The sequence below is a fragment of the Centruroides sculpturatus genome, unplaced genomic scaffold (assembly GCF_000671375.1).
Source record: "Centruroides sculpturatus isolate CEXI.00-Female unplaced genomic scaffold, Cexi_2.0 scaffold1068, whole genome shotgun sequence".
Lineage (NCBI taxonomy): Eukaryota > Metazoa > Arthropoda > Arachnida > Scorpiones > Buthidae > Centruroides > Centruroides sculpturatus.
In genome coordinates this window covers 228,308-243,162 of record NW_019385194.1, presented here as the reverse complement: position 1 = coordinate 243,162, position 14,855 = coordinate 228,308, and the positions used below count along the sequence as shown (strand labels likewise).

The 14,855-nt window shown below is 33.3% G+C and overlaps 1 long non-coding RNA gene and 1 pseudogene across 1 annotated transcript; both read left to right on the top strand.

Moving 5' to 3' along the window:
- Positions 1-2,955: 2,955 nt before the first annotated feature.
- LOC111635978 lies at positions 2,956-4,129 on the top strand (annotated as a pseudogene).
- A 2,138-nt stretch (positions 4,130-6,267) lies between these two features.
- Positions 6,268-9,392, top strand: LOC111635982. Its single transcript, XR_002758468.1, has 2 exons — positions 6,268-6,372; positions 8,682-9,392. It is a non-coding gene; the product is annotated as an uncharacterized LOC111635982 (long non-coding RNA).
- Positions 9,393-14,855: the final 5,463 nt, after the last annotated feature.

The window sequence follows — 14,855 nt, the reverse complement described above, 5'->3', positions numbered from 1 at the left end:
AACATGGTTGGGCATTGGGAATTTTCAATTAACTCACTTTACTGAGCCATGGATTCTGTTTGATGGATCTTCTCCATCTTATAAGAGTCACAGTTGCATTGCTGTAATGCTGGTGAACTCATTTGTTTTGGATGCAGCTACAATAGATCAGTGCATCTTGCACTTGTTTCAGATCTATTGTGTTATCTTGCAGCATAGTTTGCAGTTGCCTTGATTGACACCCACTGTGGTTGTCTTAATAATTACATGGATATGATCCTCATTCTTCTGGGAAGTTGTATTAAAGCTTACATTTTACTGGTTTTGTTAAAATAAGCATTCAACGAGCTTAATCAAGCCAATCTAATAGCACGCTCCACATTTATGGCCATTTTGTGCTTTCAGAGCAGTAAAGGGCTAATTTCTTGATCATTGTAAGTAATTACAATATCATCAGCATAGGTTATCATGCTGTCTTCTGGAATTATTTAGAACAAGTTGTCTATGTATATACAGTATTAAATATCCTGGTCCAAGAACAGATCTTTATGGTATGTCCCTTATAGGTAAAAGTCTGAGATAGCATTATTTATTTTAATATAGTAGTATCGATTATGCAAATATTACATTAGCCAATTTATTGAATTAACTTGGAGACCAATTGACAAAAGCTTTCATTTGTAATTATTATAATATGATCAGCTTTATCTTCTTTAATTAATAACTTTACTAATTAAATTATAATTATTAAAGTTAAATTATTAATTTAACTTTAAAAACTTTCGTTCTAAGATATCAGGATCAACACACTCAAATGCTTTGGAAAGATCTACTGCATAAAGACACCTAAGATTCTGTTATTTAAATTTTAAATAACAGAACCTTAATGCAAAAGTGCATCCACATTAGAAGCATGATTTTTAAAGGCATACTGCATGGCGTCAACTAATCCTCTCCCAGAGGAAAAGTCCCACATTCCAATGTCTTGCCCCTCATTCCCTCAAATACCATACTTTTTCACGCAAACAGGAACTATATTTTTGTATCATACCAAAGACATCATTCCAAAATGTCTGATAACATTTTCTTCAAACAATATTTTGGTAATAATGTTCTTGTCCTAAACTTCTTCATTTCTAGAACATGAATGTGTTCAAGTTCTAGAAATCAATAAAGTAAATTTCAAAAGAAGTCAACACTTGCTCTATAACGAGGAAGTATAAGTACTTCTCCTACGTTTCTGAAGGAGTGAAAAAGCTGCTCTAGTTTTCAAATAGAATTTTGTATTTTTAATTTATAAACTGTCCCCAGAGCATGGCATTTGTCCCTCATTTCAGCACTAGCGTAGCGAAGGGGGGCATGGGGGTCTATCATGTCCCGGGCACCATTCGCAGAGGGGCACCAAATGGTCTCCAAGACAAACAAGATTTGGGGGAGATGCGCCAAAAATGTGTCGGGCCCAGGGCGCCAGTCAGAAATGCAGTGGCCAGTTCGTTACGCCACTGCCTTTCAGATCATGTCTGGTACTGTTATAATACATGGTTGACAAGACTGCATATTGATTCATGTGAATATTAATTAATTTAAATACTGTACACTTATTGAGTCTAAGTGCTTTTTTCTATAATGTTTGCTAAAGTTATTACCCTGAAGTCATTATGTATGATTTATTTATCTTTATTCTTAAATACCGGAAGTACTAAATTGTGCGATAACTTTTCTACAAAGATTCTGCCCAAAAGATTTATTAATGAGGAAGTACGAAGGAGTAACAATTATATCCGCTATATTTTTAGATTGTTATTATATTCTTCATACAATAAATCTGCTATCCATCGTATTTGTTTTGAACAGAGATAGTTTATCAAATTCGATTGCATCTCGTTCGTTTGCGTTTTCTGGTTGGTAACAAGTTTATAACAGCATTAATAAACTTTTAAATAAAATATACAGTAGGCCTATGTAATTTATATTTATAAATATGATTTTACATTATTTATTAATATAATTTAATAATTATTTAATATTTATAAATATAACGTTGATGCATGACATTAACAGATTGTTAGGATCGATCCACCAATCAGCATGGGTCTCATTGCACTGTTGAGAAAATTGCAAATATGCACGCCGGACTGGAATCTCGTTTAGAGTTGCCAAACTTCAGGAATTCCCCTCAAATATGAAGAAAATGACCTGTTAAGAGAAAACATTGATAATTTGAAGATAAAGATTGTTTTTTGGGGAATTTTATTATATAGTATTTTAAAAGATGAAATGCCAAACTCTCCGCATCGTAACAGCATGCTCGATTGCCGTTTATGCACTTGCCTACTTGTCTAACCACATTGATATCGTAAGCTACCGGTATCTGTTAAGATTTTGCAGCGCTCTTTACCATCCTAACAATTAATTCTGTAACTAAATTTTTTTGTTTCCAATTTTATTTGAAATAAAAAAAGAAGTATCAATATGAAATATGACGTCATTCTGCTAATTCTCTTTTGAAATGCCAATTAATTAAGAACACTCCCGCTTAAAAAATACAGTATGCTCAAGACAAAAGTGGAAAGTCGTGTGTACGGTGTATCCAAATTACGATTAGTTGAGGAAATTTGTATACTTAATACTTAGGAAATTAACTCTTTGAGGAGTGAAATTCAAGTCAGGATGTCAACTTTGATCTGATCTCGATCTAGAACTTTCGTGAATTCAGATCCATCACAACAACAAAGTACGAGTAAAATTATTAAGTCAATTAATTTTAAGATATATATATCTATATTATAATATTATAATATATATATACAGTATATATTATATGGGTTGATGCATTCCGTTTTTTAGCACCAGATGGCTTTGCAGCACAACACTGAAGTGTTATTTCCTTCGCATGTGTAAAATTTTGATGATGTTTGACAAAAGGGATTTCAGCTAGTATTTGAGAATAAAGTTGTGTTACTTAGTTGTGTTTTTTAAATTTTATTAAGCATTAAAAATGGCAGAAAATAAGGAGCATTTTCGACATATATTATGCTTTTTTATTTCCGAAAAGGCAAGAATGCTTCGCAGACGCAAAAGAAGATATGTTCTGTGTATGGTGAGAGAGACATTGATGATTCTACATGCCGTAAGTGGTTCAGAAAGTTTCGTGAAAACAATTTTAATCGTAGAGATGCACCACGTTCTGGACGACCAGCCGAGGCTGATGACACCAAATATTGGCACTGATTGAAAGTGATCGACATAAAACAACTCAAGAGATCGGAGAAATTCTTGGAATCAGTCAACAATGTCAAGGCGATTACATCAACTTGGAATGGTTAGCAAGGCCGATGTATGGGTGCCGCATGAGTTAACGGAAAAAAATTTGATAGACCGAATTTCTGCTTGCGATTCTCTATTGAAGCGCAATGAAATTGATTCATTTTTAAAGCGGATGATTACAGATGATGAAAAATGGATTGTGTATAATAATGTTAAGCGTAAAAGATCATGGTGTAAGCATGGAGATGCCCATTCAACCAGCGCAAAAGCCAGTTTACATCCAAAGAAGGTTATGCCATGCATTTTGTGGGACTGGAAGGGAATTATTTATTATGATCTGTTACATGAAAATCGGACCATTAATTCAGAGAAATACTGTTCACAACTGAATGAATTAAAGCGAGCGATTGACCAGAAGCGACCTGAATTAGCGAACAGAAAGGGCATTGTTTTCCATCAAGACAACGCTAGACCACACGTGTCTTTGGCCACCCGACAAAAACTTTTACAACTTGATTGGGATGTTTTGGGTACTCTCCTGACCTTGCACCCTCTGACTATTATTCATTTAGATCACTTCAAAATAGTTTAGATGGTAAAAACTTTACTTTCTTGGAAGACTTGAAAAAATCACTTGGATCAGTTTTTTAGCCAGAAATCTCAGAACTTCTATGAGCACAGACTTATGCAGCTACCGAAAAGATGGAGAAAGGTCATCGAACAGAATGGCACATACTATATTGATTAAATGTAATTTTTAGTAAATAAAATTTTTCCTTAGTTCTTTTCAAAAAAACGGGACGAACTTTTACATTTTACCAAGCCCATGATGGGTTCGACCAGGCCCAGAAAGGGGAAGTCGGATGGTAAGAATCGAGGGCCAGCTAAGAATGGGCGAGTTCGAGTCCATGGAATTTCTGGATCGAGACAAGATTCGAGTCCCGCGATGAACTGGAGACTCCATATGACATCTTACCAATGTTTCTAGTATAAAAATTCTAAAATCGCTTATTTTCGCTTTAACAATATCCGTAATCTAAAATCAGTCAGTACAGTAATAATTTCAATCAAAATCTATTGTTATTTTAAATATAATATCCCTGCCGACTGGTTGGTCGAAGCGGTTAAGGCGTCACCTATCGCTCTGAGAACTCAAGATTCGATGGCTGGATGGCCGAGCGGTCAAGGTTGTAACCTACCACTCTGGGGACCCTGGATTGAATCCGGACGGGTCATAATCTCCAGGAATTTTTTGAGGGTGGTCCGTTCGGATATGTCGGCCCCGTCCCTCACCGCGTGGCTGCCCCATTGTGGACTTGACCGAACCCGTAATGGGCTTGCAAAAATAGGCCTTCTTAGTGCCCAAAGGATGGAAAGAGTTAAAAAAGACGCATTTATGCTAACATCGCATATTTGACAGTTCCACTTCTCTATAGTCCTTCGGAGAGGTGGAGAACTTTGAACTTGGGCGTAGCCCCGGGGCGGACGAGATGGGATCGCTGGGCGAAGTGGATGATCGGTGAGATGGTGCTGCAGTGTTCTAGGTGATAACACAACACAACTTAATAGTCACGACTTTTGGCTTAAAAGCATAATACAAACATGTAATTAACTAAGTAAAATCGTAATATCACAAAACTAGCGAATAAAATTAAAGAAACAGACAGAAAATGAAACATTTATGTGAGGACCAGAAATTTTGTGTTTTAAACTATAATTTTTTTTTAATAAACTTTATAAAGACGGAACGAGAAAACAGAAAATTAAAAGAGAAAAAGGAAAAATAAAATCAATAAAAACTCGATTCTCACGAGTTGGGTTCCTTGTTGAGATGAGTACATTTCTGTGTCACGATTGTGTCACCCGTCCCCTCATTGGACCAAGAAGATCGTCATCGCTGACNTCATGCATTACCACACTGTTTATCCAATTGCCATGAAACTGGGAAGTTGTTTAATATACTCCCGCAAAGGTTTCTGGCATAGTACGATTACCATGAAGTTTTGGAAAGTTTTTTAATACACTCCTACAAAGGTTTCTGGCATAGTGCATTTATCCTACGATAGATGGCGCGCATTTATACTGTGTGTTGAATCGATTTCAAATTGTGAAGACCATTTCTCCCGTTCAAAAAATATCTCTATATATGCATTTGTGAACTGTTATTTACGATATTTGTAATAATTTTTGTTTAATCACTTTATTTCAACTATTTTTTGCTAATTATGTATTCGCTTGAACTTTGTTAAAACCTTAAGTGTATCCCAAACAACAACCGAAGTTGTAAGAGGAAATTCGCCTATTTTACCGATCTAGGGATCCCCTTTTCCAAATTTTAATATTGACTCAAAATAATTAAAAAGACAAATTACAATAAACCAGTTTATTATCCAACTATCAGAAATTTCAATGTGCCAAGGAAGAGAAGAAGGAGCAATTAAATAATTAAAATTGTAAATGATTAAAAATATATATATAAAAATAGGGAATATCGCACTTCTGACAATCGCTGCAAGTGTGTGGGCTAGATTTGGAGAATCCGTGCTTCTCGAATGGACAACAGTATGTGGTATGCGTCGGAAAACCTTCCGATTTATTCGTGTACACACCAGACAGAAAAACAAAAAATATCGTGTATCCATGAGCACTCCAATAAATAAATAGAATTGAAACAACACTTTGAAATGTTTTTCCGATGAAAATTAATAATAATAAGTTACAATAAAAATGATAAAATGTAAATTGAATTTTATTATAACGAGTTTGCTTGAATTTCGTTTCTTCTGAGATCGCAGCATTGCGCGATGGGTAAGCTAGTTAGTTTATAAAGAAACAGTTTTAAGATATTTCATAATTCTGTAATTTTATTTAACTGCTTAAAAATAATATAAGTTGTATAATAAAATATCCTTTGTAATTAAATTGTAATTTGTAATTAAATTTGCTTAATTTGTAGCATAGTAGATTTGAATCCACTTATAGTGCCAGACTAACTTATCTGATATAAAATTGTAATTAAAAACATCTTAAATTTTATTTCAGCAAAATCTGAACTAACAAAGAGTTCAACTTATCAACGTTTAGTAAATCTCTATCAAAAAAGAGGATTTAGAGCATTATTTACTGGTAAGTTTTATTATTAAAGTGTGATCCAAGATGTATTTTATGAAAACTTTACTATATAATCACAAAAAAACTTTTACGATATAAGCGTTAAATTAAACACGTATGTCACTAAATTGACGAGCGCTTCGACGATACACACTTTCATCTTCTTCAGGTCATTGGAAGATATAAGAACCTTTTTTGAATACAAAATTTTTAAAAACATTCCAATCTTAACTAATATTTTGGAATACCAGCAATGGTAGAATATAAAAAGATATTTAAATAAAAAGCACACACGTTTATACTGTGCATGTGCTAGACGCCTCTATATTGTGGATTTAATTGCGATGTTTTATATAACTGTACAAGCTGATCCACAAAGGGGGCAAATCCAGTGTGGGGGTGTTGCAGGGCCTTAATACTTAACGCTTATATCGTAAAAGTTTTTTTTGTAATAAATGATTAGCATGCTGTCCATCACTATACTATATAATCAATTAGCCAAAAAAAGAACACTTATTAAATGTTTTAGTTTATAACCTGTGGAAAGAATTGATGTAATTTGAATAATAACAGAAGAAAATGTACTTCTTTAATCTTCCAATAATGCATATGTATTATACAGTACAGTAATACCTCAACTTACGCGAACTCTGAGTTATGCGATTTTCAAATCTCTTCGATTCGTCTTTTGTTTTAGTGCCACGCAACTCTTGATTACTCACTCCCCCCACACTATTATTCAGCTTACATGTTCAGACGTGTCGCGTGGAATCGACACGTAGCTACAATTTATTTTGTGTTATTTATTTCTGTGTTTGTTATGTCTACGGAGACTTGAGAGACTTTATGTGGTGATTTCTTGTAACCGTGAATGAATCAAATGACGAGATAAGATTAACGAGAACATTTATTAGTTTACATGCATCCGACTTGGATTTTACACAAATTGCGAAATTATACCCCAACTTATGCGAATTCGACTTATGCGGTTATTGCTCAGTCCCACCTATCATGTAAGTTTGGGGTATTACTGTATATGCAAACACAAATTACAATTGTAATCCATTCTGAAATTATAATTTACATGTAGATTGACCACCAATTTTCTGATACCTTTTAATCCAGACAAAATACATATGTGGATTAGAGATGTAATCTATTAGACCTTGAAATTGAGTTATGACCTCCCGTGGTCATAACTCAATTTTTTTTCCAGTAATTATGGTAATTCTTTTATTATTTACAATTCTTCTGTAAAGGAACAAGAAATACTCTAGTGCGGGTATATCAAATACATATAATCTAAAGTATTTTTATATGAATATTGATACAATAGTGGTTGATTATTTTCATTTAGGGTCTTTATAATTTTTTTACAGTAACACTATTAAGTTTTTGTGGAAATATTATAATTAAATTTTACAAAGTTCAAATTGGTCTTATTTTTAATATCTCATGAATAATAATATGTTTAATAATATTGTACTACATTGGATTAAATGAAAACACAGACTGCAACAATAAAAATTTACAAATGAAACATGCATGGGCATTAATCTTTAATATAATTTCCACTGTGTTCTATGGAATTTCTTCAGTTCCTGTAAGAAGACTTTTGACTACTGTTGCAGCCAGTGATGCATCATTCATTACTTGTCTTTGTTAGATATGAATTGTCACCTCTAAAGAGTTTTCTTCTGGAACCCAAAGATGTGAAAGTCAGTAGGAGACAAGGTCAAGAGAATATTGTGCTTGTAGAAGAACACATCCACAATATTCTTACGAGCTGTTTGAGGATTTTCTAGCTATCAGTAGATTGTCTTTTGTTGCAAATTACAGACATCAGTTGCTGTCATTTTCTCATAAAAGCTCATTGACATTTGCAATGGTTGGTATTGTCAACATACAATGTGCATGTCCAATTGCAGTACTTTAGCAATATTTGCACAGCTTCATATATTACTGACATTCTTCAGAAGATTTCTGCTGGTTTTGTACCTTCTGCAACAAGGAATCATACAACAGAGTGCATTTCTTCTTTGGTGTGTCTATTTCAGTGCCATCATCATTTTAGAATGTACAATTTCACAATGGTGGCCAGATAATGCAACATATTCAACTGCAATGCTAGACAAATTTTTCTCTCATGGCATTCTATATCTATTGTTCAGCTGTTATGTTATGAGGTACTAGTCCAGTTTTTATTTGATCCACTGTAGTATAATAATAATGATATATATGAAACATTTACATGCTTGTCATTATTATATATAAAATATTTTGTTTAGAGAAGATGAATTTGATGATTGTTTTTTATATTTTAGGCATAGTTCCCCGTGTGGTGAAAGTAGCTCCTGCATGTGCAATTATGATAAGTACTTATGAATTTGGGAAACATTTTTTTCGCCAGTTTAATTCCAGCAAAACAAATAACGATTTTTGAAATTATCGTTTATCTGTGATTAGAATTTATTAATAATTTATGAAAGTCAATTATTTAAAGTTATAAGGTAGACATGATCTAAGTATGAAATATCACTTTTGCTTATAACTGTTTATCATATGTCCTTAAAATATAAACATATGATAACAAAAACATATTCATAGTGGATGTAACAATTTCTTTAATGTTGATTTTGTCTGAAAATACATTGTCATGTATTTTAAGTGATATGACTGTACATATTTATGAAATGGCAAATATAAATGCAAAACATGATATCATACAGTACAATCTTTTATATGTATTTAGACCTTCCTAGATAGATTTAATGTATAGTATAACAATGGTAATATACTATTAGAACTTTCCAATATTAAATTTATTATGAGGTGATTTAGGAATTTAAAGATGTAATGCAATATATATATTTTCCTTCAGATTAAATTTAAAATATTTTGTTTTCAAATAACCAGCCTTTGAACTTTCATATGTAAATAATAACCATTATTTTTTACAATGTATTCTGTATTATGCTTATTTTTCAAAACGTTTTGGAGGATACTGAATGATTAAATAAACATATTTAAAAACAGTTTAATCGACTAGATTGTTTTTAAACATTTCTTTGTGTAGAATGATTTTTTGTTTGAGCTATAATTATTAAAAATGGGAAAGGTAATCATTGTAAAAAAAACCCAGCAACAAGTTGCTCAACTTTCCAGGCAACATTTAGCGGACTCATCTGTTATCATCATTTATTTAAAAATTTTTATATTTTTAACGATTGTAAAATGGCAAAAAGCTTCATTTTGAGGGTAACGATGGGTTTTATAAAAAAAAACTAAATGCCAATAACCAGTAAAATCGTCATGAAATCTTACCCTATTTGAGATACATATGACCCCCATTCCTTTCCTACCCTCTCGACTTTTAATCACCAAAATTTAATTTAACCATCAATCCCCCCTAACAAACAAACAAACAAACCTCCAAAATTTCAGAATTCTTCGATAAAAAACTCTGAAGTTGTTATGCTTCATACACAGTGAACAAAATCGTGCTCCCCTACACACTAACATCCGTACATACGAAAAGTACTCCCGAATTTTTTTGCATTTCTCGACGTTTCAAAGTGTCCTAAGTCCAAAAATGAAAAATCTTGGTCATTTTTTGCCATATTGCCATACTTTCCATCTATATAACAGCTGGGAAAGTAAAAAATCAAATTGAGTAAACCTGTGTATATATAATTTACTAATTGTTTTTTGAAGTAAACCCATTAAGTGAAAGTTTAAGGGTTAAAAAAGGATCCCGACTTCGAATTAGAATTTTGAGTTAATATGTTTAATATCAATTTTCTCAAATTTTCTGTTACCAATACTTTTCTCAAGTATCTGTTCACAGAATGATTACAAAAATAGTTTGACGCATTCAGTATGTTGTCAAGGCACTATATTGGGACACAAAGGCCCCTTTCCTCGTTCCAATAGCTGCATAGTGGAACAGAAGAATTCAAAGTTATCATTAAATCACAGAGACTTGTAATTGATTTCTAAAATAAACTTTACTTTGTAGTGGTGTATGTAAACAGTTTAAAATTGAAATTTGTTATACACAACAAATTTCAAATTGTTCACATAAAAATGTCAGCTTGTCCTATACTCATCAACTGATTTGTGTGGCATAACTTCAGTTGAGAAAATTCTGTTAATTAATAATTTGAATTTTTTGTCGTTTTGTTCGCTGGACATTAATTCAAAAGAAATTACAGGACATGTACTTAACCAATTTCGACTTTCAGAAACTCTGCTTCTATTTTGCATGTCTTCCTCCAATGATATTTAAAGTTGATTTGAAGCAGGTAATTTCTTCAAATGTTTTGGATTATCTTATTGGTATTCCGTTCATTTTGAAAACTAAGCTCAATTTTTGTTTTTATGCCAGAACTTCTTATAACATTAATGAGATTTTTTCGTGTTACGGACATGTTGGAACTCTACCGAAAGCAAATGCATTGAATGGGTATTATCACGCTTTACGTGCAAGTATATACTGTATATTTACATTACCAACAACACCTACATTATGAATGGTATATTCGGTAAACACACAGGACGCAAGCCGATGTTATATGTTTCGTAGAAAGAATATATAAAAAAAAAAGCAAATATGAACAAAAACAATTATGAATTGTATAATAATCATTGTTAAACAGCAAAAATTAAGAGATTAGAGGAGTTGGGCGTCTATACACGTTCGGTTTATCGGGCGGCATATGGTGTTGTTCACTTTAGTAATAATTTCGAGGTCAAATTTTTCCCAACTTTCAAGACTGCTTCATTGTGCACCGGTAACGTACTGTATCAAAGGATGTTGACATAACGTTGTAAATTTAAAACGAGCAGAAATTATTGAGACATCGTTGCAATGCCAGGCTGCAATTTTTAATTTAAAATATATGTTCCTGGTTTTAGTAGTGCCGTGCCCCTCCATCGTATATTACACTTTTCCTGATAACGACAAGGTCATCAGTCATCTAACTCTATTCTGGAGAAAATTTTTGCATTGAAATCACATTGCTTCTGATACAGACCAGAAGTTCGTATATAGTTAGTCAGGTCCTCTTGCCCCTAAGCTTCCACATCTGGACTCTACTTTCATCTACCTAACTCCGTTCTCGAGATTAAGGAAGGACAGACAACGGGTGCCAGTGCGAATATATAGCTGTGCAATCTGAAAATTGCAGCCCAATAAATATAACCAATGCTTTTTCCCTCTCTTAATTCCCAAAGCCAATGTTTTCCAAGTTTTGACTACAATATATCCGTTCTTAAAATTTCGCAAGTACTAAGCACCCCATGTGAAAAAAAAACTTTTGCAAACTACTTATTACAAGTCGAGTATGAGAATTCATAATATGATTTCTTGTGAATTATATATATAATTATTTTGTTCAGTATATTTGTTAATACTATGCGTCAGTGGTGCATAGCCAAAAATTGCCGCACACCCTGGAGTTAAGCATACTACACTTTGGGAAACACTGCATAAAATTATTACTGATTTTTTTATGGATAAAATAACTTGGAATAGAATGCCTGTTAAATTAAATTTAAAAGAGTGTATTGTCATGATTTTAAAATTTTCAGTTATTCAGAACGTAGGATACAAACAGATGGAGCGTTTCCGTGGAATCAGCAGAAATAAACCACTGTTTACACCTAGTAACCGTCGATTCAATGACACTTCAGTGCGTGCATAGAGCCGGAAGCCGGAAAGCTACTATTTTGAACAATATAGATTTCACGTCTGGAACACACTTGCCAGTACGGAACAAATATGGACTCGACGACCTGTCTATTTTACTCGTAATGCTGCTGTTGGTGGCGAATGATTATCAGTTCACTCGCCACTGTTTATCTTATAACTATAATTATAAATTTAGACTTGGTTATTACAATACCTTATTGATTATTGGTAAAATAAATTCATAAGGATACGGATTTATTCTAGCAGACATTTACGAATTTAAAATATCTAAATTTTAAAATTATCCAAGGTTACTAAGACAAAAGTCAATCACTCTGGCGGACCTGGGATCGAATCCGGGTGAACATCCCAGGAATTTTTCATGCACGATTTACTCAGATACGTCGGGCCAGGTTTCTCACCATCCGGCCAAACCCCGAGCCTGGAAAAAGGCCTAATTATCTACAGGACAAAGAGTCAAATAAAACGGAATAGATTTGTTCGACAAATGCCACATCGTTATAATATGTAAATTAAACTTGTTTTGTATTGCAAGATTTTGTTGGTATATTGATTTCTAGATGAAGTGTGCGATTTTATCTTGTGTAGGTAATAATTGAGAATAGTTATTATTTTAAAAAATTCTGCATAAATTAAAATAAAACGAAAGAAATTTGCATAAAACTTCGTCTTCTAAGTTATTTCGATTTTAACATTATCAAAAAATAACCGTATCTTAAAATCGAGATGGGTTGATAATGATGATAAAAAGAGCAAAGCTCAAACAGGAGTTGAAAGTTGAAATTTGGTACACAGGTACAGTACATCATGAGAACGTACACTAAGAAGGGATTTTTCGAAATTCCCCCCTCAGGGAAGAGGGACAGGATTAAGTCTTACCCCGAAGAACTCGGCTTCTACTGTACTAATAGATGCTTTTTTTGCATTTATGCTGGATATCGAACATATTTTTAGACCCTTCTAAAATTTCTCAACTATACTTAGTGTTCCATCGTATATACCAGTAAAGTTGACATGGGGAGCGCATAAGTTCGCTTTATTCGAACTTTTCGTCTTAATGTTCGAATTTATATTTATGAATGATTCTGGAAGATCCAGCTTATTTTTCGAATTTATTAAACCTGAAGAACCCAGAAAGAGTTACGAAAACGTTTATTATTCATCACTTAGTGTACTACGCACTGGTTAATGGTTAGAATTAGTCTTATTTATCGATATATCGGTGTGGTAAGCCGATATCTAAAAATTCTCTAATTAGTCTCGGAAGAGGGGGACCTAATTCTTGCTCTCGGTGAAAACGGGTGAAAGATCGGCTATCATTTAATAATCTTAATCTTTGCTATCGTTACTTTTCGTCCGAGCAATGCCGGGCTCATCTGCTAGTAAGTTATATAACCGATTTTTGTCAAAATTAGAATAATTGATAATGGCAATTTTCTAAAAGTAAATATAGTAGTCCCGAAAACTCTGCACTCGATAACCCGGCAGTCCGGATAACTCGGCCACACCCTGGCAGGGCAAAAAAATCCTTAGTTAATTAATTTTCTTTATAGACAGCTTTATACCTCATAAAGTATTTTTCTGAGGTCTGTCTTATCAGGTAAATTACTGTACACAGTGTATTCATTAATTTTCATTTTCATGTAGTAAAGCAGGGGTGGCCAACATGAGGCCCGCGGGCCGCATGCGGCCCGCCGGGAGTCGTGTTGCGGCCCGCAGAGCTAGGTCAAATGAACATAAATGTTAACTTTATTGTTCATATCACCAAATGAACATTAGAAGAGTTAAGAAGGTTTGGAAGAGTTCTATGAAACGTATTTGGACAAGGATAAATATCCTGCGTTTTACAAACATGCTCTATCGATGGTTTCGCTATGTGGAAACACTTATGCATGTGAACAACTTTTTAGTCGCATGAAGTACATGTACATCAAATCACAAGTCAGAACACGAATTACTGATGTTCATTTGGAAAACTGTTTGCGTGTAGCGACATCAGTCAAGATAAATTTTGATGCACTTAGTTCTGTAAAACAAATATGACTCACTTATAAATATTTTTAAATTGTCTAATAAATATGTTTGATTCTCGGTTATGTTTTATTTTCTTCAAAAAAATAAATATACCTATTTTTTGTGTTGTTTTACATTAAACCAGGCAAGTGTTTGGCCACGATCTCAGCTACTGGAAAGCAACGATGTGGTTGAAGCTGTAGCACGCTTGCTTGTTTACTTTAATTAACAAAAATAATATTAGGTGAGTGAGTGGCCCGGCAGGAAATATTATTTCTAAAGTTTGGCCCGCCTGCTAAAAAGGTTGGCCACCCCTGTAGTAAAGGCTCTATGCCTTCATAAAGTACGTACTTTTCTTTTGTTTAAAGGTATTTGGGCAGTTTATTCTCTGTTGTATTCTCAAGCAAACAATATATACGAGTACAGTACAGTATTTTTTGAGGAAACACTCATACTTAGTTTTTTAACCCCATTCCCGATAACCCGGCATTTTCACAAACTCGGCCACCCTTCGGTCCACATTAGGCCGAGTTTTCGAGACTCTACTGTATTTGAAAAATTCTCGGTTAATGTAAGAAACTTACTTTCGGAAATAAAATTATAATTGAAAATCTTGATTTAAAACAGGAATTTTATCTATTCATCATGTTAGGCTCTCATTTTTTTTTTTGTTTTTTTTAATTAAGCCAGCTTCAGAATGATTTAGGAATACTTTTTAAAGGAGAATATTATTTAAAGCAATTTGAAAATTTAATAAAATAATAATATCCTA